General features: G+C 37.7%; 2 protein-coding genes across 5 annotated transcripts in view; both read left to right on the forward strand.

The window, feature by feature from the left end:
* LOC141427423 (lachesin-like) overlaps window positions 1–24559 on the forward strand; it is a 211422-nt gene that overhangs the window by 126275 nt on the left and 60588 nt on the right. The gene's annotated exons all lie outside the window — the stretch shown is intronic.
* Window positions 1–24559, forward strand: part of rdx (BTB/POZ and MATH domain-containing protein rdx) — a 79882-nt gene that overhangs the window by 21251 nt on the left and 34072 nt on the right. For all 4 annotated transcript variants that reach the window (XM_074086816.1, XM_074086815.1, XM_074086814.1 and 1 more), the window contains one exon: window positions 17551–17590. The gene's annotated coding sequence lies outside the window, so the exon portion shown is untranslated. The remainder of the gene's footprint in view (window positions 1–17550; window positions 17591–24559) is intronic.

Here is a 24559-nt window from a genome sequence, read left to right on the forward strand (position 1 = left end):
GTGAAATTTGGCATAGGTGGACCTAAAGTAATGCAGAGGTACACTAGGGTGCACTACTTTACAATTTCTCGGAATATAATCCTATATGGTGCATGAAATCGCGGGCAAAAGAAACGCGTAGTACTTTAACGTTTTCTAAAATTTTAACCCTGAATCAGCGAAGCAGGGTTTCAAAGCTGGTAAGAATCATAATTAATTACTTATGTAGGTTGATTTTTGTATTACAAAATTTGCACCATCTGTCTAAAAAAAAATCTGTCCGTATTTGTATTTCCATGTAATCCTCCGAAAATTAATCAAAACACGAAAAAAGGATCGTAGAAAGTAAATGTATGTTACTCCAAATTTAACGCGAGCGAAGCTGCGGGCAAAAGCTAGTTCAATGATAAAATCACCAGACTAATTGTATTATTAACTTGAGTGGAAATAAACCTTACTGGTTTATGAAGCGCAAGTAATTAAGTGCCTTAGTATGGTAAAATAATTCTTGGTAGACTACTTATTCTAGCCATTCACATATCGTTACATGCCCTTTTGAACGTGAAATATCTCGCTAACTACGGTGCATTGGGCGTTGTGCAAGTTTCAAATTATAAATTACAGCAGTAATAACAACTCGTAACCTCCAATATGGCAGCTCAGCAATTGCAATTTTGAGGTCGCGAGCACCATCCTCTCCGATTAGCTAGTTATCTTGGACCACAATCGAAACTCCACACCTTGGTGAATTGTTTCCGTAAAACTTGAAGGATTTACACTGCCAAATCATTTTGTAAAGGAAGCTCCAAGCAATTTAATTAAAATATACGCGCAAATACAAAAGTACCTGCAGAGCAAACCTTTAAAATGACGAGTTAGAGAGGCAGATTTTAAGAGGGGGCCTTGGGTCACGAAATTTACTGTGTGCCACGGTTGCTCTCGACCCCGCTCCGCTGAATGTGCCACGGATGTATGTAGGTTAACATCGGACGCGCTCGATACCGCTGTCGATGTCGACCTGATCTAGGTTACCTAACCTACATCAGGGAGCAGAGAGATCGTGTTATGAAATGTGGCGCATACTCATTTTGTAAATGATTCCTGTAATAATCGAATCGTTAACGTTATTGTAAAATCAATACAATGACTAACTTGTAAAATGATGTATAATGTGTGATAAATGATAATATTGATAATCATAAAGGTTATGGCCGTGTTCTTAATTGAATACTAAGCGAGATTGAATCGCGACTTCATGCCTGACGGTATTAAACTTCAAATTCTTGTTATTGATTCAGTTATTAATACAAAAAGACAAAAATGTCTTTTCATCTCTCATACTCGTACTCGTATAGTGAGGCGAATCATAATAAAAAAATAAAAATGGTAAAAATAAAAAAATAGCATTGGATGTCGATGGAACACATACGTATTCAGTCTATATGGCATATACATAAATATTAAGGTTTTTTTTCTTAATGAGTCATACTAAAAATTTTATAATGCAAGTCAAATATTATTAAATCATTTTCATTACTTTCTTATACGAAGACAATAAAACAAAAAAGTTAAAAAATTGTTAAGAAAAAGAAATGGGTAGGTTAATGACAATGGTACATGTCCACATAGCCTGTCTCTGTACAGCTCCTCGGTTCAATTTGATAATGATATCTTGCTAATTTTAAAAATAAATTGACTAAAATTCCTATTTAATCTACTGTTTGTCTCTAATCATTATTTTACGAGGGCTGTTTGAAAAGTACCCGGTTATGGAAAGAAAACACATTTTTTTTTGTATGTATGCATTTATTTTTCTACGTAGTCACCTTTTAACTCTATACATTTGTTCCATCTATACTCAAGCTTCATTAAACCATCCAAAAAGTATGATTTTGGAAAGTCATTAAAATAGGCCTCTGTGGCGGCAATGACTTCGTCATTTGATCCAAATCGCTTACCACCGAGCCATTTTTTTAGGTTGGGAAACAAAAAGAATCGCATGGGGCCAAATCTGGAGAATACAGGGGGGGTGAGGCAATAGTTCGTAGCGTAACTGTGCTAATTTAGCCGTCACAACTCTGGACGAATGAGCCGGGGCGTTGTCGTGATGAAACAGTACTTTTTCTTTTTTAAATGGGGTCGTTTGTCCTTCAACACGGAGTCAAATTCAGCCAATAAATTGGCATAGTACTGCCCTGTTATCGTTTTCCCCTTTTCTAAGTAGTCAATATGTATAGTACCCTGCGAATCACTGCTGCGAATCCTAAAAAACAGTCGCCATGACCTTTCCAGCCGATGGGACGGTTTTTGCTTTCTTTGAGCAGGTTCACCCGGTAAAATCCACTGCTTCGACTGCTCTTTCATTTCCGGGGTGTAGTGGTGAACCCACGTTTCGTCCACGGTCACGAAACGACGCAGAAACTCCTTCGAGTTACGTTTGAACACGACAAAACACTGCTCCGAAGTAGTCAGTCGGTTCCGTTTTCGCTCCTCCGTGAGTAAACGCAGCACCCACCTCGCCGATACTTTCTTCATACCCAATTTTTCTTCTAATATGTGTTGTACCCTCTCGATTGAAATGTTTACAGCATCAACAATTTCTCGAAGTTTAATTCGGCGGTCGGCTAAAACAATATTTTCAATTTTCTTAACCATATCGTCTGTAGTCACCTCAATTGGCCGGCCTGGGCGACCCTCATTAAAGACGGTTGTTCTCCCCCGCTTAAACTCGTTATACCAATATCTGACGGTTGTCATAGAAGGAGCACATTCATGGTAAACCGCTTGCATTCTTACTTTTTTTCATCACATGTTTTTCCTTCCAAAAACAAGAATCTAATTACAGACCGATACTGTTCTTTCTCCATTTTAATAATTTTAAGTTCACGCTTTCACTAAATCGCTGTCAAATGGGAAAAAGACAAAAGTAGCCATTTAAAAAAAAAAAAACCACTTTTGAAAAATGGCTTAAAAAGATGGTATACTTATTTTCGGCCAGTGATATTAATATATTTAGAAAACGGGTACTTATCAAACAGCCCTCGTATTTTGAGCATTTCAAATTTTGTTAAATAGTAATTTATTGCTTAACAATAAAGTCAATTATTTTTTTTAAAATGACCACATGGACATTTGACCTATTCCTAAAAAAGTAACATTGTCTTTTGTTAATTGTACAATTTTTTTTATTCGATACATTTTTTCTAATATACTTTCATACGAGGATGTATATTTTTTTACTTTCCTTGTAGTCGAAATGAAAAGCAGTGTTGAACTCGGGGTAAAAAACAAATATCGGCATCCCTCGCTATGCTCGGGTGCCAAGTTATCTCATGTGATATTGCTTCTTTTCCATCCTCGTTGAACAATCTACTATAGGTTAACAGAAACGGTAATTTAAAAATCCGCCTCCTGCCTACACTTTAAACTGTAATTGTAAACAATAACCGAACACACGTCTGGTAGGCATAAAGTTTCACCTCGATAAGAAATGCGATTCGGGTTTTGTGGTGCTGATAAAAATCATTGACTACTTATATATTTCTTCTTTCAGTTAAATGATATCGTACTGATAATTTAACATTCATAACAGGTTTCGCTTTTTATATTACGCTGTTTTCTTGTAGTAGTCATAAAATATCCTGATGTGCACAATCTCAAATTTTATTCCAATGCGAAAGCCATGTACCTACCTACCTACATATACTTACTATGCTGCTGTTACCAGCACCGTCAGCCAGAGAAACTTTGTGAAATCGTTTCGCCCATCTCTGATGCCCGATAAGTACTATCGAGCAAGCCCAGTTATAAAATTCTCCTCATTTGAAGTCCACTTGCAGAACTTCAAGTTAACATCAATCTTTAACCCTTTCTATTCCATAAGCTTTCTGAAATCTAGCCCCACGCTAGCCGCTAGCGTGTTATGTCATATACACTATGTGACTGTTGTACGAATTGCGACAGTCGACGCGGCCGGGTACCGATAATAATACATGTTATTCAATCACACACTGAAATACTTTTATGACATACATCAAAGAAGTATTTTTTTTACCGTATTGCATTAATTTATATTTTATTTGACGACCGGATGGCCAAGTGGTTACAGAACCAGACTACGAAGCTTGAGGTCCCGGGTTCTATTACCGGCCGGGGCAGATATTTGTATCAATAATACGAGTGTTTGTTTTCGGGTCTTGGATATTTATTTAAGTATGTATTTTTCTTTTCTATGTATGTTTATCCGTTGCCTTAGTATCCATAGTACAAGCTTTGCTTATTTTGGGACTAGCTCAGTTGGTGTCAACGTCAAGTGTCCCATGATATTTGTATTTATTTATTTATTTATATTAACTGAAATCGTAATTGGCAAAAACAACGCAGATTATCATGTCGTTAAACTTTTTCTTTTCAGCGATATCGCCAATACGAATAGATTTCTTTCTCTAGAAACTAGCGATTTCTTTTTACACTTTTTTTCCTTTTGACAATGACTAGACTAGACCTCTTTTTTATTGTTACCGTTATCTTGAGATACCCAACTGTCTTTCTTTTGTTAGCTATAAAATTGCTTATAAATTTAAAAACATTATAAGGCTCTAGGAACCGTCGAAGCTTTCTAAAGCATTTCACTACGGAAAGCTTGAACCGTTCCTTGAGTCGTGACACATGGCAGCGCCGGGTCATTTGAAGTCATAATATTTCGATCTTGTGCCGTCGCATAAAGTACTAATGTGCATAAGGTGGTAGCTACCAGTTGTTTCGGCACACATATTAGAAACGAAGGAATGCGTTCCGCCACCGTTCAGCAAGCTGAGTGCAGCTGGTTCGCTTCTGTCTCGATACGGCCAATTGTGCGCGCCGATTTCAAAACGAAAGTACCGCGCATCTAGGACGGTGAACGTATTTCTCGCCGCGATCTCTTGCAATTTACCAGCCAGTACTTTGTTGGAGAACGCGGTACGGCCAGATTGCTTCTTAGATATTCATAACTTGCAACAGCTAGTTTTGCAAGTTTCTAATGCCGTGGATTTGTTTATACCTTACTGGAGTCGCTTGATGCTTGTCCATTACGCTGGTAATTCAGATAATTGTAAGTTTGTTACAGCTGGGCCTGACGGTAAATGCTAAAAGTGCGATTAAACTGCACCCCAAAAAGACCAAAGTGTATTTGAATTGACGCCACCTGTACACTAGGAATATAATAAAGAGCGAAACATTTAATTTATTTGTATGTAAGAAGGAGTTGATCTCTAGAACTATTGAATCGATTCTGAAACATCATGACAGCAGTTAGTTAAAAGCTAACACTATTCCTGATTTCACATACAAGGCTGAGTTTTATTCCGCGGCCAACAGTAAATCTATAATAATAAACCGGCCAAGAGCGTGTCGTACACCGCCCAGGATAGGGTTCCGTAGCCATTACGAAAAAATCAAATAATATTTTTCTAAGGATTTCGTATTGATTTTAGACGACCAGATGGCCTAGTGGTTAGAGAACCTGACTACGAAGCTTGAGGTCCCGGGTTCGATTCCCGTGTCGGGGCAGATATTTGTATGAAAAATACACGAATGTTTGTTCTCGGCTCTTGGGTGTTTAATATGTATTCAAGTATGTATCTATCTATATAATTATATTTATCCGTTGCTTAGTACCCATAACACAAGCTTTGCTAAGCTTACTTTGGGACTAGGTCAATTGGTGTGAATTGTCCCTTGATATTTATTTATTTATATTTATCCGTTGCTTAGTACCCATAACACAAGCTTTGCTAAGCTTACTTTGGGACTAGGTCAATTGGTGTGAATTGTCCCGTGCTATTTATTTATTATTATTATTATTTATTGTGTACTGAATTTTCCAAGTTTAAGTATATTTTATACCTTAAGCTGCCATTTACTCTCAGGGGGGCACCATCCATTGATTAGTGTTAACTGAACTGACAGTTAAATGTGATGCTGTCTCTATTTGTTTTGTTCGAATAGACTGAGACGGCATCACATTTAACCGTCAGTTAACACTAATCAATGGATGGTGAAGCAGCCCCTTAAACTACTAATAATTCTCAAGCAATCTTAGCCGCTATAATTTTCCTTGTAAATTTGATATATTTACTACCATTCTGATTTTTTTCAATTTTTTCCATCCAACAGTTTAGATTTTAGAGGGGGAGGGGACGCTCGATTTCAATCAAAATTTACACTTTAAAATCTAATATTTCGCAAACAGATCACTAAATAAAAAAATTTCTTAGCAACTCCCCAATGGTGTTAAAAAACCTATCCAACGATACCCCACAATATAGTAAGTCGAAAAAAAAATCACCCCCACTTTACGTCTATGGGAGGTACCCTAAAAAAAATATTTTACTTTTTTTTATTGTACCACTTTGTCGGCGTGACTGATATGTATATTCATGTCAAATTACAGCTTTCTAGTACTAACGGTATCTGAGCTTACCCGCGGACAGACAGACAGACAGACGGACAGACATGGCGAAACTATAAGGGTTTCTAGTTGACTACGGAACCCTAATAATGAAGGGTTAAACTTTCTATGCACGTGTAATCCGGGACTAGTGAAATGATTTCAAAAATTAATTCAGTAATATACACTACACCACACTCCATACCAGATAACATCAGAGGTACAAAGGACCAGGCATCAGAGGTATTCCAGATTAACATAGTATTTTTATCCCGGGAAAATACAAAGTTCCCACGGGACGCAGACGAAGTCACGGACAACAGATAATCGTAAATAATTCATTAGAGGTTACATCATTTGCCTTAATTTCCAGAGCTCTCGTGTTGTTAGTGAAATGAGCCGTGAAATCGGTAGATTGCTGCAGAGCATTTTGTAAGTAGCATCTCTAGTATTGATGAAATGATGAAGTCACTTGTAGGGTGTCGGTGCAGGCTTAGGCGGCACAGGAGGCGCGGTCGGTTATATCACAAGATATCGTAACTTTGCTCACTATCTGTTCTGGTAGAAAGTTACTATCCGCCCGCTTTTCCGATTCTGTTTATTACCAAGGAAACTATCGAGCACCGCGATTAATTCAAACTTTCATTCGAGGCCTATTTTGTTTCCTGGTGCTTGCTTTGTGTTCCTTCTTGATTTACTTTTACTTCAAATACCTATTAGCTTATTATGAATGCAAATTAATGAATTGAATATTAGGGAGGCATGTATGAAAGCGACTACAGTAGGTATTCGGCATCTTTCCTCTCCCACTTACTAGAAACATTGCAAATGACTACCGATAAGATTACAATTTAAATTGCATCAAAAGGCACAAGGCCGCATCTTCATCTTTGCATTTATGATGACTCTATGTAATAGCTTGTGCGGCTTGTGCCACTTTCTATAGAATGGCACATTTTAATAAGAATGGACTCTATTGCCTAATCTATTCTCTACATTGTTCTCGGTTTAGCGGGGGTCAGCACGTACTGGGCCTAAATTCGATGCCTTCCAAGTGATTAGGTAGCGGCGAGCGAGCGAAATTTGTGTCTCACTCTCACACACAATGCGTGATGCTAATATAGAGGCAGATTCACAATGCAACTTATAGTCACGTACTATGCGATTCAATGAACACTACGATAGGATTTGGACGTAACTTTGCTTGCTGGTTTAACATTTTTGTAACTTCTTTAGTTTTTTTTTTACATATTGAACTTGTTTTTGACGTATGTTAAATTTGTAAAATAATATTTGCAAAAGGATGAGTAGAAGAATCTCTTCGATTTGACAGGTAATTAATGTGAAATTGGTAACAGTTAAAGTACTGCTATGTGAAAACATAATATAACAGTAACTTACCTATATATTATACTCAGCGGCAAAAAATTGGACTCACTCTCCATACAAAATTACCTATTTCTGCATACATTTGCTTGACAAGTGCATGTTGACAAAAGACGAATTAAGAATCTTCTATTTTTGAAGTTCAAAATTAGCATATTTTCATGATTTTTATTTCAGAAAACTTCACATTTTCGCAGCTGCAACCTATAAAATTGACATAGTGAGTGAAGTTGTCAGCAAATAGAATCTTTAAGAATCGTATCACGGCTCATTATACAAAAGGCATCCGCCTCCTAATCATTAGCCTATGTTGACCAGTTTTATATTGTTGATATTTTGTCAATTGACACTAAAGCTAGCTTCTTACACTGAATTTATATTAAATATATTTTGTATTCCAAACAAGCAAAGAATTTAGCTTACGAGAGACAGTTTCGAAAAAAGACTATAGGCTGTTCTAGGCTAAACCGTAACAACATTTTCAACACGATTTATTAGCACGCTGACATAACTTATTATACGTGCGAATATGCTTCAATATTGAGTATCACTCATCAAAGCCGATGAGTTAATGAATCTTTGTGATGTACGGATATTTATGCGCTCTCTCAGCCTACTTTGTAAATGTCGTGACGTTATGAAGAAATATAGACTCTATAAATATTTGCGTAAAGATTAAATCGTTGAAATATCACATGCGTATGCGTGCTTTTCAATCTTACAATTAGGACGCCTAAAAGTTGAACCACAGAGTATTATAAGCTCTGTCGCTAATAGATAGAGCACGTATTCACTTACGTATATTTATTAACAATGTCAAAATTGAGGATCTTCCCGCCTCGAAACCCCATTTTTTAGATGCTTGTTGCTCAATCAGTGCGACTGTGGACTGTCGAAATACGAAGTATTTTTGTTTTGTGTCGTAAGTAGGTAGGTAAACTAGTATAGTAGTAGCTGTAGTGCAGTACAGTCGAAGAAACTGAAACGCGTACTAGGGTGGATCCATTTGGCTGCAAAATTCCACATTTTCCAAATAAATTTTCTCAAAGGCCTTGGTTTTATATGGCTACATTGGTTTTAAGAACTATTTTTGTCTATTTTGTAAATTTATTTAATTCAAATTAAATAGTGCGTATTAAAAGGTACTATTACCACTCCCGGGGCTTAATCGCGTAATTAAATACTGATTAAATTATAACACCTGGGTGACCAGACATTGCTCAGGCTAAAACTCGAATTCACAAGTTTCCCTAGATATAATAATAAAGATAGATCGATTATACGTCCCAAAAAAATCGTTAGAGCCGTTTCCGAGACTCTTGAAATAAACAAATAAATCTACTTACAAAAATTGCTCGTTGAAATTTATTAGATATGTTAAATAAATTATCAAATGAAATAGAGCAATTCGTTCATCACAATATATTTTCAAGTGACAAGCAAAACATGTAAACAAACGTGTCCAGGTAACGACATGACAGCAATAGTCTATGACACACCTCCGCCGTGATTCCCAGGAATTCCTGGAGCCGGGAGTAGCTGGTCAAGGTGGCGTATCCAGGTGCGCCCATCGTCAATGGCAATCTCATAATGTAGGTTTCCGATACGACGGTTTACTGTACCGAACTCCCACTTCTTACCGGTTACTGAGTAGTTCCGTGCCTGGACGCGGCTTCCTAATGTGAACTCTCTGACCTTTGGCCTGGGTTGGGGTACAGGATCTGGTGGCGCTCGAATCTTCGCAGCTAGTCTTGTTCTCACGTCTCTTCCGAACATGAGCATATATGGCGAATCTCCGGAACTGACTGGTGTGGCCCGAAGCAGAGCTTTAACTGTACGAACCTTATCTAAAATGCCACCACTCTCCCCCTCCAATTTGTGTAGAGCTTTTTTAATAATTTGTACGAAGCGTTCAGCTTGTCCGTTAGTTGCCGGATGATATGGCGCAATGGTCTTGTGTACAATATTATTATTCTTTAAGAATATCTCAAACTCTTGTGATACAAATTGTCTAGCATTGTCAGAGACCAAGGTGTAAGGCAGGCCAAATGTATCAAATAATTCTTCTAATTTCTTAATGCAGAATGAGCTTGTGGTTGTCTTTGTTGGTATTATCTCAACCCACTTGGAAAAGGCATCCACAACAATCAGAAGTTGATAGCCCATTATAGGCCCTGCGAAATCTATGTGTATTCTTTGCCAAGGGCCTGCCGGGTTCTCCCAGTGATGCAGAGGAGCTTTTGATGGTTCATTCTGCTCTAATCGACATGTTCGACAAGATTTAACTTTGTCATCTATATCTTTATCGATATTTTTCCAAAACACAAAACTCCGTGCAAGTAGTTTCATCTTCAAAATTCCTATATGTCCAGAATGTAGTTCTTCTAAGATTTGTTGCCGTAATTTCTGAGGGATTATTACTCTGGAACCTTTTAGAATACAGTCATTTTGTATTGTTAATTCGTTATCCTTGAATCCTGATTCTCTGAGTGACGTGCCTGACCGGAGCGTTTCCAATAATTTTCGTAACTGTGGGTCTGTTCTTGTTTCTTCGGCAATTATTTCAGGCGAAATGTTTAGTATATTTATCTGTTGTAGTTGAAAAATGTAATGTTGATCAATCTTATTTTCGTTAATTTTCTCAACCGGAAAGCGTGACAGAAAGTCAGCGTTTGCATTCTTTGTAGAAGTTTTATATTCAATAGTGTAGTCGAATCCAGAGAGGAAGTGAGCGTAGTGAAACAATCTCATTGTGCTAATAGTTGGTAATGTCTGATGCGGGTGAAAGATTGACGTTAGGGGCTTGTGATCAGTTATAAGAGTGAATTTACGGCCATAGCAGTAGTGGAAGAATTTTTTTAATCCCCAGAAAATTGCTGTCGCTTCCTTGTCTATTTGGCTATATTTCTTTTCACTCTCGGTCAAGGATCTAGAAGCGAATGCTATGGGTCGTTCAGAGCCGTCTGGTAGTCTATGGCTCAGAATTGCACCAAGGCCTGTGGGTGAAGCATCTGTAGCTAATAATAGAGGTTTGTCTTGGTCGAAATGTATTAGGACCCTTTCACTGAGTATTTCTTTCTTTATTAAATTCATACTTTTTTCACATTTAGCAGTCCAAACAAATTTCGTATGTTTCTTCAAGAGTGCATTCAGAGGACTGGTGATAGATGCAAGATTTGGTATAAACTTATTGTAATAATTTGCCATGCCTAGGAAGGTTCTTAATTCATTGACGTTGGTAGGGCGTTGAGCATTTGAAATTGCCTTTATCTTGTCTGGGTTCTTATGCAGTCCATTTCTGTCTATCGTATGTCCTAGGTAATTGATACTTTGCTTAAAGAAGTGACACTTTTCTTTATTGACCCGAAGGTTGCTTTCTTTAAGTTTCTGCAGGACTTGTTTAAGCCGTGTAAGCAGCTGCTGTTCAGAAGATCCTTGGATTATAATGTCATCGAAGAAGCACTTGACTCCCTCAAGGCCCAGTAACAGTTGGTCCATAAATTTCTGCCAGAGGCTTGGGGCTACCTTGACCCCAAACATTAGTCGGTTTACTTTAAAAGTACCCTTGTGTGTACTCAAAGTCTGTAATAGGGCACTTTCTTCGTCCATCACCATATTTAAGTAAGCCTGAGTGATGTCCAAGGTGCAAAACAGTTGTCCTCCGTTCATTTCAGCAAGGATGTCTTCAATTATGGGAATTGGGTATTTTTCGTCCTTAATCACTTTATTCAAGGTAATTTTGTAGTCAGCGCATAACCTGATACTTCCATTTGGTTTTACTATCGGCACGACAGGTGTACCCCACTCGGAATGATCGATTTTGGTAATTATTCCTTGTTTCTCCAGTCTGTCAATTTCTTCATCGACTTTGGCTCGTAATGCATATGGAATTCTGCGTGGTTTGATAAAAATCGGTTGCGAATTATCCTTAAGAGTCAGGTGGCCTCGAACGTTAGGGATTTCCCCCAGGTTTGTATTAAAAACAGTGGAATCGTATTCCTCGAGCAATTTACTCAATTCCGGAATCTTTGTGCAGCTTTCGACACTTCTCATGTCGGCAAGTTTAATGTTGAACTCTTTCATCCAACTCCTACCCAAAATCGGTTCTACTTCTTTGTCGATTATGTATAATTGTCCATAGAATTTTTGGCGTTTATAATTACATTTGACGTATGCGACGCCTATGGGTTTGAAGATCTCACCGGTGTAGGTTCTTAGTGTCATGTTAGTATTGAATATCTTCTTATTTATGTGTAATTTCTCGTAGTCTCTAAGGGAAATTGTAGAAAGTGTTGCGCCCGTGTCAAACTCCATGTTGATTTTCTTGCCTTCAATAAGTATAGTAATAATGTATTTATCAGACTTTTCACTCTTAATGAGATTGATCTCTCCGACGCTGTCGGCGCTCAGACTGCTAGTGGAGTTGTTCAGTAAGTTCGTTTCATTACGTTCACGTCTCTGTAAACAAACTCGGGCTAAGTGACCCTCTTTTTGACACTTGCGACATATAGTTTTTATGGCACCGCACTCGTTTGCTTTGTGATCGTCTTTTCCGCAACGGTAGCATTTACCCTTTAAGTCTCTTATAGAAACGGGTGAACTAATCTTCGGTGAGTGCGGCGGCGGTTCATTTCGTACTCGAGCTATTTTATTAATGACGTCGGTTGTTGACTTACGAATAGAGGTAGACATCGTTGAATTTTCATTTTTCCCGATTTCCATTGAAGTCGCAGTATGTACTAATTTCGAAAATGGTGTTGTCTCGCTTTCCTGTAGTACTTTAGTTCGTATTTCTCCATCTTTAAGACCTCGTATAAATTGCAGTGATAGGAATGAATCAAGAGTAGGTTTCTTACAGTGTGGGCATTTGAATTCACAGTTTTGTGACAGTCTCTTCAGTTCTGACGCGTAGACGGCCACTGATTCATCGGCCTGCTGCAAGCGGGATATGAAAGTATGTTGAGAAGCCCATATGCTAGGTTTCGGATCAATGTAGTTGTCTAAAATGTTTGAAAGTTCTTCAAATGTCTTGTTCAACGGGTCGTCTGGAGAACATAGGTCGTAGATTCTTTCGTGTAATTCAGGGGTAACGTAGACAGTAGCATGTAAACCTTCGTTTTAGGGTCAGACACATGGTTAAGCATGAGAAATGTTGAGAGTCTTTTCACGAAGTTTTTAAAAGATTCCTTCTCGTGAAATGGCATGAAATTGAGTCTGGGTTGCGGTTCGCGTTGGGTAGTTAGATGTACTGAACTCTGTACCGGGGTGCCTTCGAAGCCCCTCGCGTGTTGCGCTGCAGTCAGGTAGGTAGATGGTGCTTCGGCAGCGGGAGTCGGGCGTAAGCCGTGTAATCTCAGCTTTAATTGTAAAATATTTTCTTCAGTTGTGTGCCGTTGTTCGATCTCGAATTCTAAATTATCAGTCTGAGCTTCGATATCGCTTTGAATATTATCGAATTTTTTCTCATAGTTTTCGAGATTTGACAATCTTTGACTTACTTCGAAATCCGATGTAATTTGTATTTGTTCCAATTGCGAGCATAGTTTCGTTAGTTGACCGCGTATTGCAGCCCGTAAACGAGTAAGGCGATTAATTTCTTCTTCCGCCATCGTCGCCAAAATGTTAAATAAATTATCAAATGAAATAGAGCAATTCGTTCATCACAATATATTTTCAAGTGACAAGCAAAACATGTAAACAAACGTGTCCAGGTAACGACATGACAGCAATAGTCTATGACAAGATACTTCGACGTTTCGGCCATATTACAACGGTTTTATTTGCATAAGATTCGAAAACAAACACATACTCCTATATTTACCTATCTGCGCCCCTACCGAGGATAAACTATGTAGGTATGTAATTTTTGGGAATTTCCTAAAATCTCCGAATTTCAATTTAACTGCTGGATCTAATGATTTACGCGTGGGAAGCCGCGGGTAAAGGCTAGCAATTGTAGATATAATTGATAGCTCTCTAGAATTATAATTGAATCACTTGTCTTTGATGAAGAAATAAACGTGGAAAAAAGTAAAAGGCGAAAGTTATGTAGAGCTCAATTAACGCGCAGAGACGAGCGTTGTCACAAGAAAGCAGGTATTTGTCGCATCTAGGTGTTGGCATTGTTGTTCCTTGTTTCATATGTAGTGTAGGTACTCAAAACAATACTTTTTTTTAAAGTTCCGCGTAACCCGCGTGTTGTAAAGTATTTATTAGATCGTTTAGGTTATTTCGATTAGTTAGATGATGGCGTCATTTGTTTAACGATTTTGTAAGAGATTGCGTCTGAATTAGTACTTTGTCATTCTTGTCTAGGGACTTAAAATTCTGCTGTGTACAAAATCGTACTCGTATTAAGAATTATCTATTTTAATTAGCAGTGATCGGCACCGAGGTTACAACACCGCGGGATTCCAAGCTGAAAGCTTAATATGGACATGAATATATATAGGTATATAAAAAATAGATATTGATATACTTTGAATCAGAAAAGTATTTTATTTGAGTAAAAATTATTAAATTTTAGTTACTTATTATTTTACACTTTGGCTTGTCAAAGTTCACTTTTCTATTGTTTACGTTTATGCCCAAACGCAAAGTTGAACCTGGCCCGAAAAAGACAGGAAGTAGTATATTCGTGTAATCAGTTAGTCCCATTATTTTCTGATTTAATAATACGAATTTCAACCACTTTCTAGCAGAAAAGATGTTTACTTAGATGAAGGGTGGAAAGTGACCCATTTCACCCGAGATATTTCTGGCGGTCGAACGAAGTGAGAGTGCCAATAATTCGAGGGGAAATGGGGAATTACACCCGAGTTAGACACTCTACTTTTCATTTCAACTGTGAGGAAAGTAAAATACTACAAAAAAATGAGAATAATAATAAATTGAATTTACTTATATCCGACCTCTACTTGTCTGTCACAGCAGACTAGAAAAAAAAACCAGTTGGTCACGACCAAGGAGCTAGCTTATATACAAAACTGGAGGTAGAACGCTGATCGAAGAAGTTTGACCTTTATTACTTATTTATATCTACCATTTCTTTCTTTCAAATTTCACGAATGTCTTCCATCTCTATCTTAACCTAACTAAAGAAAGAGAATATGTTCGTGACGTAATAAAGATGAAATTTCTTGTTTCGAACGGATGCTCGGCGTTCAACCTCCAGTGTTGTATATAAGCTCCTTGGTCATAGCTCGTAGACATGTATCTAGAAGGCCATGCAGAAACGTGAAAAAAAAGTGTCATTGACGTAACTCAATTATCTTCCACTCCGTGACTAATCGAAAAAGTTAAAAAAAAATACTTTTCACCCTAGAGATGAAAACGCAATTTTCCTCCCGGCTATCTACCCATGAAAATTTAACTTTCCGAACAGGAGATGAAAAATTATTTTACTATTCGTATTTCGATTTCTTAGCTTGTTTTTCGGAATGTTTAAATTATAGGTGCTTACTTACTAAAATCAGAAACACTGATTCCCTTTGTGCAACTGGAATCCCGGAATCTGGGGTATTATTAATAATTATTATTAGTACAATGATTGAAATCGTTGACTTACGTATTACAAAAATATATGGATCAAGTGGTCTGAAATAAAAAAATATATACTTTATTTTATTGATTATTATAGCTGCCGTCCTTGCCGATCACTGTTAATTAGCCTATGCTGATATCTAATTATATTAATTAAAAAAAATATAACAAAAAATTTAACCGACTACAGTCAAGAGCAAAGATATCGACACGGCCATAGCTACAAAAATATGTATACACGACCTTAATGTTAAGAGCATAAAGTCATACATATTTTTGTAACTTTGGCCGTGTCGATATCTTTGCCCTTGACTGTACAGAAAATCATGAAAATAATTTTCTACCAGTCTGAAGTCGGTGCCTCATCACGAGCCAGCAGGAGTGGACCTATAGTCGCCTACCTCACCTACGCATTACATATTGGGCTTCAATCACTCCTGCTGGCTCGTGCTGAGGCACCGACTTCAGACTGGTAGAAAATTATTTTCATGGTTTTTGTAGTCGGTTCAATTTTTTGTTATAATTTTTTTAACCCTTTTTAGTGTCAAATAATCTAAGATAGTCACCTTTTACAAAAGATTGCTTTTTCCGATGCAGAGACTTTCTTTATTGAGGAGTCCTGGTGCTTCACAACCCATTTCATTTCACCATATGCATTACGAGGAGCATAAATTGCTTAGCAACTGTGTTAAAGTATTTGAAATTCAACCCATGAAATACTTGTTATTGAGTAGTAACTCCGATGGTCAACTGTGGTCTTCATCATCAGTTCCACTTCACCAAGTGATATATCAAAATTACCATAGTTGTCCCTACAACATTTAAAGAGTTCCCTCGATTTCCATAGGATCCAATCATCTGATTTGATGCTTATGGGACCTAATTAAAAGCATTCCTAGACGAACGCAAAAAAAAATCAAATCGGTTCATAAATGACGGAGTTCTGAGGTAACAAACATTTTAAAAAAATACAACCGAATAGATAACCTCCTCCTTTTTTTGAAGTCTGTTAAAACGAGCAGTTTTTGTATATTACCGAGAACCCCCATAATACGTGACGTATTATGGGGTTCTCGGAAAAGGCTCTAACGAATTCGATAAAATTTGCAACGAGGGGGTTTTCGGGGGGAAAACAATTGATCTAAGTTGATCTCGTCTCTGGGAACCCGCATGTTATCGAGTTTTAGACCGAGCGAAGCCTGGTCGCCCAGGTACTGAAAAAATATAATAAGAAATAACAGATAGAGCTAAATTAGCATTTATTTAAGACGTTGATTAAATTATTCTGTGAAATTAAATTCTTTATTTTGTCTACTAAAATAGTGCATCGCCATGAAACTATTTACAATGAATTTCTTTGTGTGTTCGAGAAGGTTCGAGCGTATGTTTATAATAATAATTTTGTAATATGACAACAGTTTGTATAACTAACCTAACTACCGCCTTCACGAGAGTTGCCCTTTTGCTAGACTAAACAAATTTGGCTTCCGGTCACGTATTGCGAAAGATAATTGGCTTGTGTACATATTTATTTTATACCTTGGTGTTAACATTACGATTGTAACACATAAACATCATGTAGTGACACACGCATCCGTCGGCCTGTAAAAGCAAATAGTGTCAAGGTAGCTTATATTGATTTCAAGCTGGTAATGAGCGCGAATTCTACTACCTACTATTATTTTGGCATTAATTCTATATTTATTAACAACTCAGCAAATTGTAATAGTGTTACAATGTTTTAATATTAACGTGTTAAGGTCATAATTTGTTTTTAATTAGTGATTCATAATTTCCGTACAATGACGTAACCAGCAACGCTTGAAAAATTAGTCGCTCGAGAAATTTTATTTAGAAACTGAGTTGAGAACCCAACAAGAAGACAGCTTGCTAATGAATTGGAACTCGGCCTTTCTAAAGTTTCACTGTTAATGCATCGGCTGGTTGACCACATTCGCTTTGGCAGATTTGACTGGCATAAAAGTTTTAAATGGTTTGCCATTTTTTCAACTCTAAAGTTTTTTTTTTACCTAATTTATATTAGCATAACGCCCCGCGCAAATCACATGTTTGTAAATTTTAGTTCTAAAAGTTAATTTGCCACACAATACAAAACAACACACATTAATACAAAATAATTTAATTAATAAATAATATTGTTGCTTTAAAGCTACCTGGTATTATGCTTTATTTATTAAATTAAATTGTTACAGATAATTGAACTACTCGAGGACATATCACGGCTACTGTGGTGTAAGTGTAAAAATATTACCTATAAACATAATTCGATCTCATTTGAACACACGTACCTACTGCCTACTGCACAGGAACACGGGATGCAGTAAAGTTGACTGGCGTGTACTTAGTGCACGGTTGCGCAAGCGCTTGGTACTGTAATGTTGACTGCGTCATTGCTCAATCAGATGCATCTCGTTTCATGTTGCGTCGCGTGAGAGTCGAATTTCCCAACATCTAGCGGTGGAGAGCAGGCCAGCGAGTGCTTGACGGTTTCCCAATAGAAAGTCCTCCGATGCAGGAAGCGCAGCGGTGCAGCGCACGTGGAGCGGCGCCCGCGCCGGAGCCGATGCACTTTCGTGCCGGTGACGTCACACTCGGTACCTTTCGACAGCGTCACGCCGCCCGTAAGAGCTGTTATGCAATCGACGCGCTCAACTTTCCAATTTCGACAACGCGCTATTGTGTAGCGCTTTCAAATTTTACTATACCTTCGCCCGTTTGCTGGCGCTTTCTTACATTTCTCTCCCTCTCTCCGCGAGGCTGAAAAATGCTCTGAATGCGATGCGCAAGCGCAACAACCGCGATGCACTTTCACTGGAGCGTTCCACCTTTTGTCTCACAATATTAACTATTAAAAAAATATTATTATATTTTACATGCGCGTTATTTGCATGCATGAACATATGAATTTTTCCTTACGTTTTCTAGCTACAAATGATTAGCTCTGCCTACTTGATAAATCAGTGTATCTATAGTACTTTCACTAGTACTTCGTTGCCTGTAGGGAGTTATTGAAAGTTTGTGCTAGCTTGTAAAAGCGTGCGTGACGCAGGCGCCGTCGTATTTTCACCTGGGCTACGATAGGAGCTTTCTCACTGCGCGAGAGTCGAGAGTAACCAAGCCGGTACCAAAAAGAATACCCAAATTAATGTAGAAATACTCTCTAATTGAATAAGTTGCAAGTTTGGACACGCTTCTGTAAATTAAACTGTAACTGGTAGAGCTTTAAAACAACTTAATATATGCAGTGAGTGCTTTACCATGTTTATTATAGCTCCTTGCAGGAAAAAAAAAACAATGAGGCTGATTGTTACATTGACTTGTGAACCTGGGTGATATAGATATTTCACGGTCACGGTCGATTATCTTTAGGTACTTACTAAATTTTCAAAATTATTTATCTACACCAAGTATTTCATTTCGTTTCATTAAATATCATCAAGCAAGCTCCCAAAAAAAGTATTTTATGCTAGTTTATTTAATTTAATTTTAAAAAAGTTGCCTCAATAGTATTTTTATTTTATATGTATTTACAATTGCTTTGTATTCGGTAAGGGAGAAAGCTCATTTTTTTAAACTGAACATTAAGATATTAATTTAAACAACATTTTTGCAATGCTGTATCTACCTCAAAATTAAGATTTTGTAGGTGTTATAAATAAAACACATCAGTTAATAGAAATAAAAAACAACCGTAACAATTATTAATGGCTATTTTAAATTTGAAATCAACATTAAACACGCCACATCTGTCCAATCGCAAATCCAACACAATGAATGCTAATAACATAGTGTTATAGTATAACACTTGTAATCAATACGTTACATTGAAATTTCAATTGACCCTTATTTAAAGTAAGTGCCATGGAAAGGAAAGGTCAAATCTCATTGTGAATGAGAAAGTTAATCGTGGAAAGTGGGTGCGAGCGGATCTCTTGGTACATGTTGCCTTTTCTAAAAACTATCTCTGGGTCGTTTTTATAGAGGCTTGATGTCATAGTTCAATTCGATTACCACTCTACATTACATTGTCTTGAACGACAAAAATAATAATGATTTTCGCTCATATTACCTTTTGTGCACGTTACCGAGGCTGGTGAATTTTTTTATTACATACCTACGAATTTTACGTATTTACTTTACAAAAAAACATGGTTATGTCAGCTTTCTTTCTTTGGTGAGGACAGTTTTTTTGTTTACGAGATAACGAGTAGCCATTGTCTTTGTTGCGCTCTTTACTAGCTCTACAGAACTTTCTGTGGTTCCATTTTTATCCGATTTCAAAAAGAGGTTACAATTCGTATTTTATTTTTTATGGAGACAGGTACAGTCAACGTCCTAAATAACTGATCATTTATGTATTGTACCTTGCCGCTTTCAGTCGTTATACAATTTCGTATGGCTTTTCAAACATGACGGTAAAGTGACAAGGTACAAAAGTGATCACTTATTTATGACGTTGACTGTACGAGTATGTATGTATATCGAGTATTGTAGGTATGTGATTTCTTCATGATTTAATAAAGGAATCTGTGACAGTGCCGGAAATCCACAACCGAACCTGTCCCCATCGAATATTAGTTAGAATAACAAATAAAATAAATATGTTCTCAAATGTAAAAAAAAAACTATCTTTTTAGCAACAATAGGGTGATTTACCTCAAAATACGGAGTAGTGAAAATTAAACTTTAGTAACGTATAACCAGTGCCATCCACGAAGACGCGTGATTTTGTCAAAATAAGACATTAATGACATTGTAATAAGAACCACGGCACGCGTCATCGTAAATGACTCTACCTATACCAACATGAGCTCGAGCTCTATCGAGCTCGTGAGGGTTGTCAATCTAATTAAAACCGCAGGCTATGGAGCACTAATCAAGGTATTACAGCTAGTGCCTCTCTGCGGTTTGCTACATAATGCAACAATAACTCCTTTATGGATTGTGTTTTGTGTTATATAATAAAGGTAGACTTCCGAGTAGAACGGCTCCGGCGTCACTAACGCAGCGGCAGTAACGCGGCGATAGAGCGATAGTAATAAGCAGTACGGAAACGTATAAACTAACGTTCGAACGCAGCGTCATTGTCGCCGCGACAGTGGCGCCGCGTCAGTATCGCCGAGCGATAGCGGCCGTGCCATGTTTGCGCAAGCACTGCCGCAAACGCTGGGATCGCACGTGGTTTTGAGGTTATTTTGCATGGAATAACAACAAACTGACGCCGGAGTCGTGCTGCTCGGAAGCCAATCTGCGTCAGAGCCGCTCCTTCAGTGTCTGCGGCCGTTACGATAGAGCCGCTCTAGTCGGAAGTCTACCTTAAACCGATTCAACGCAGGAGAGGACTTCATATCTCACTGAATGAAAAAGACAGTTTTTTTTATTATTCGACTAGATGGAAAAAGAGCAAGTGGGTCTCCTGATGGTAAGAGATCACCACCGCCCATAAACATCTGCAACACCAGGGGTATTGCAGATCGGGTGTTGTCTGAAGTCTGAAGTACCTAAATATATGATATAAATATTCTGGCCTCAGTCTTGAGTTTTTCGTAATATTATTAAGTTTAGAGCCTACATCGTATTCATATATAAATAGGTTATTGATTAAATAAACGTCTTTAGCAACTACATATAACCATTACCATTCTACGAAAACTAGTAATTTTCCAAAATTACACCGACGTTTTAAATCAGAGATATTAATTACTTTACATTTACATAAAGCAAGGCACCCGTATTCTATGCTCTTTAAGTCTCTTTGAATACTTGATTTTGCTGTTCATAAGTTGTAACTTACTTTAGGATACCATTAAACAGAAACAAACTATTATGTTCATACTTAGGTATACGTTTTTAGATATGGTTGGTTCATCATCATCATCTTGGCCTATATACGTGCGGCTGCAGTGCAATGAGAGGGTTGGGGTCATAATTTCCACGCGGGCCCACTGCAGATTGGGAACTCGCACACCAGTGGCGATGGCGACTTATCAGCCGCCCGGGGCGGAAGAAAATTTTGCCGCCCTCTTATTTAGGGTACTCATTCTAATCGGTCGGAATTATCATCGTCATGCTAGCCTATACACGTCCCACTGCTGGGCACAGTCCTCTCAGAATGAGAATACTTGGGCCGTAGTTCCCTCACGGGCCCAGTGCGGATTGGGAAGTTCACACATACCTACCATTAAATTTTTATGGTATTTTGCCGCCACCTAAATGTTTGTAATTTTTGAATTGAATTTCTTTGCCAGTTTTTTTTTTATATATTATGCGCTTATAAGGTGCTTTATTACAGTACAATCTAGCCTATGTCTAGGCTAATAAGCAATGTATCTTTAACTTAAACTATCTAATCAGAATTTAATCTAAGAAAATGTTCATTGGCAGTTCTTAGCTCCTTAAGGAGAAGACACTATGTTCATGTGTTCTTTTGTGCACTGCAAACATTTTTATTCACTAGTCACTATTCTAGCACTACACTAATTCAAAAGGCTTAGTTCTTTTGAGTCATCTTTTTAAGTCCGTGTTGTCGAGAAGCTGGATTGCCTCGACATTCACATGTTGGTGAAGTCTTTTCTCGTGACTTTCTGCGTATTTCTGTATTACTTTAAAAACGAAATCCACTTTGAGGTCCCGATGGAGGTCGTCATTCTTAATATTCACAATATCCCTGAGTACTTTATTTTGGAATCGTTGTATAATTAGTATGTTACTTTGTTTGGTGCAGCCCCATAGCTGTATACCATACGACCATACCGGCACTAGGACTTGTTTGTACAGCAATAGCTTATTGTGTAACGATAGTGTGGAGTATCTTCGTAATAGCCAGTACATTTGCTTGTATCGTATTTCGAGTTCTTGCCTTTTTTTTTTTACGTAAACTTTCCAGCGTAGCTTCGTGTCTAATGTCATACCGAGGTACTTAGCTGTGTTTGCATATGGTACTTGTTGTTGATTTATGTATATGGGTTTATATGATAACATTCTGTTAGTGAAATCAATATGAATGGATTTTGACTCGTTCAGTTTGATTCGCCATGTTTTTGTCCAGTTATATACTTTATCTACTGCTGCTTGGACATTTCTCACTGCTTCCTCGTGATTGTGCAGGTTTCCACAATATGTTTTCCACTGCCGTAAAGCTATATATATATATATACGCATCGTAAGTTTTTACAAGACCCCCCCCCCCAATTGCGTTACGTAATACTTGAACGCTCCCTAAACGATCCCTACAAATATATTTTATCAAATTCAGTTTAAATTCAGACATTTTAATCCATTACTTCCGCCTAACTATTGTACTGATATCCAGTATTCATATCAATTAAAAATTAGGGACAGAGGAGTGTGCATGAAACAGGGTCGGTGGGGGTATACGGCCCAGTGCCCTTGCTGTTGCGACCCAGGTCACATGCGCCAGTCCTGATGACGCGGAGCCGCGCCCTGTACGTTAGTGTTAGAATAAACATCTTATGTAGAACCACTTGTGCCGTCCAAACACGCCATTCCCAATGTCCTCCAATAAACGGTGACAATTCGTAATTCCATTATCCGCCGTTATTTTTTTGCAATTTTTATTCCACGCTTTGAATTTAAAAATCATGATTTTTCAACATAAAAGAAATCGTTATTGAACACAGTTTTGAAACTAAAAGGGAAAAGTATCGAACGGTGACGGTTATTTATTGTTAAGTACTTTCTCATCTTTAAAAAAAAATGTGATTATTGCGTAAACACATTCGTAGCTTAGTCTCTAGAGTCTAGACTCTAGATATCATCTACCTATACAACGAGATAGATTGGTCTAACTCCCTCTGATTGTAAACTAAAATTGGTTTTTTGGAATCTTTTTGTATTTTTTATTTCAATTCCAAATTTTTACTTTTACGGTCATCCCGTAAAACCTAAATTGAAAATACAAAGTGAAATATAGATGCACAGAAAAACCAGAAAAATAAGACCATCACTGAGAATCGAACCCAGGTCCTCGGTATTTCGTACCGCGTGCTATACCGCTACACCACTGATGTAAACTAAGGTAATTTTGAACGTATAAAAATCGGTCAGACTTTTGTTTTATGTATTTAAACTTCAAAATGAAAACTGAACGTCGTGTTGTTTTGTTGTACTCGACTGCGTCTGAAAGAGGGTTATCTTTTTCGAGTGTATTTATTTTGAGTTCATATGTCAGTGAATCATGGCAGGCTTAAGTGCGTGTTTGATCTGGATTTTTTTCACAATCAACGACCGCATGATTGTCATCGTCATCGGGCTCCGGCTCGTATGACTAATAAATGCTACACTGCGTTCTATTTTTTCGGCTATCTCGTTACGCATGAAGCACAACAGGAATTGGTGCTTTAAATAAATTCATCTAAACCACGTTTTCGGAGATTTATTGTTTTATTCAGCGCATCGTTTTGTTGGTTTAGCGATTGGACAGTTTTCGTAACTCGATCATTTCGTTCCTGTATCGCGTATTCAAAATTAACATTTGTTTCAAGATTTTATTTATTGAAGGTCGTCAAATTTCTATTTTTACCGTACATCACGTGGTTTCAATAGCGTTTTATTATGCTTACACCACGATTCCCTGTAGAACAGAAACAAGAATAGATCTAACGTTGTGTCATGTCATTCAATCAAAGTTGTAAATAACCTCAGTTAAATCCCAACCGTGCTTGCGAGACCGGGACCCAGGTATACGTTTTCGTTTATAAAACAACAAGCACGATTCAGCAGGTAAAGGATGAGGATTCCAAGGCCGAAGGGCGTTTTCCCCACGAGAGGTTAACCCTGAAGGCTCGGACCAAGGTCGGCGAGTGCCCGAGACGTCGTCATTGCGAGGGAGACGACTCGATGACTTTGATGTACCCTCGCGGTCGCAGCCAATGCACGCATTATGACTGTGCAACGACTCGCTGGACGTTTCAACTTAACTAATGAATAAAGGGCCATGTTTATCCGTCCGTTCCATTGTTCAACTCGGCACAATAAAAACGGTAGCAAAACTTATTTGACTTTAAAATGTACTTGAATGTGTCGAAAAAATAAAACTAAGTAGAGATTATGTTCTGAATTTTTCGGTTTCGTGCACACCACACATGCATTCAATTCTATTTTTTTTATAATGCCCACGCTTAATCGTCGCCTACTTATATCTGTAATTATCTAAAATACTAATTATCTTATTACTTAATG

The sequence above is a fragment of the Choristoneura fumiferana genome, chromosome 4 (genome assembly GCF_025370935.1).
Source record: "Choristoneura fumiferana chromosome 4, NRCan_CFum_1, whole genome shotgun sequence".
In the NCBI taxonomy this organism is placed as follows: domain Eukaryota; kingdom Metazoa; phylum Arthropoda; class Insecta; order Lepidoptera; family Tortricidae; genus Choristoneura; species Choristoneura fumiferana.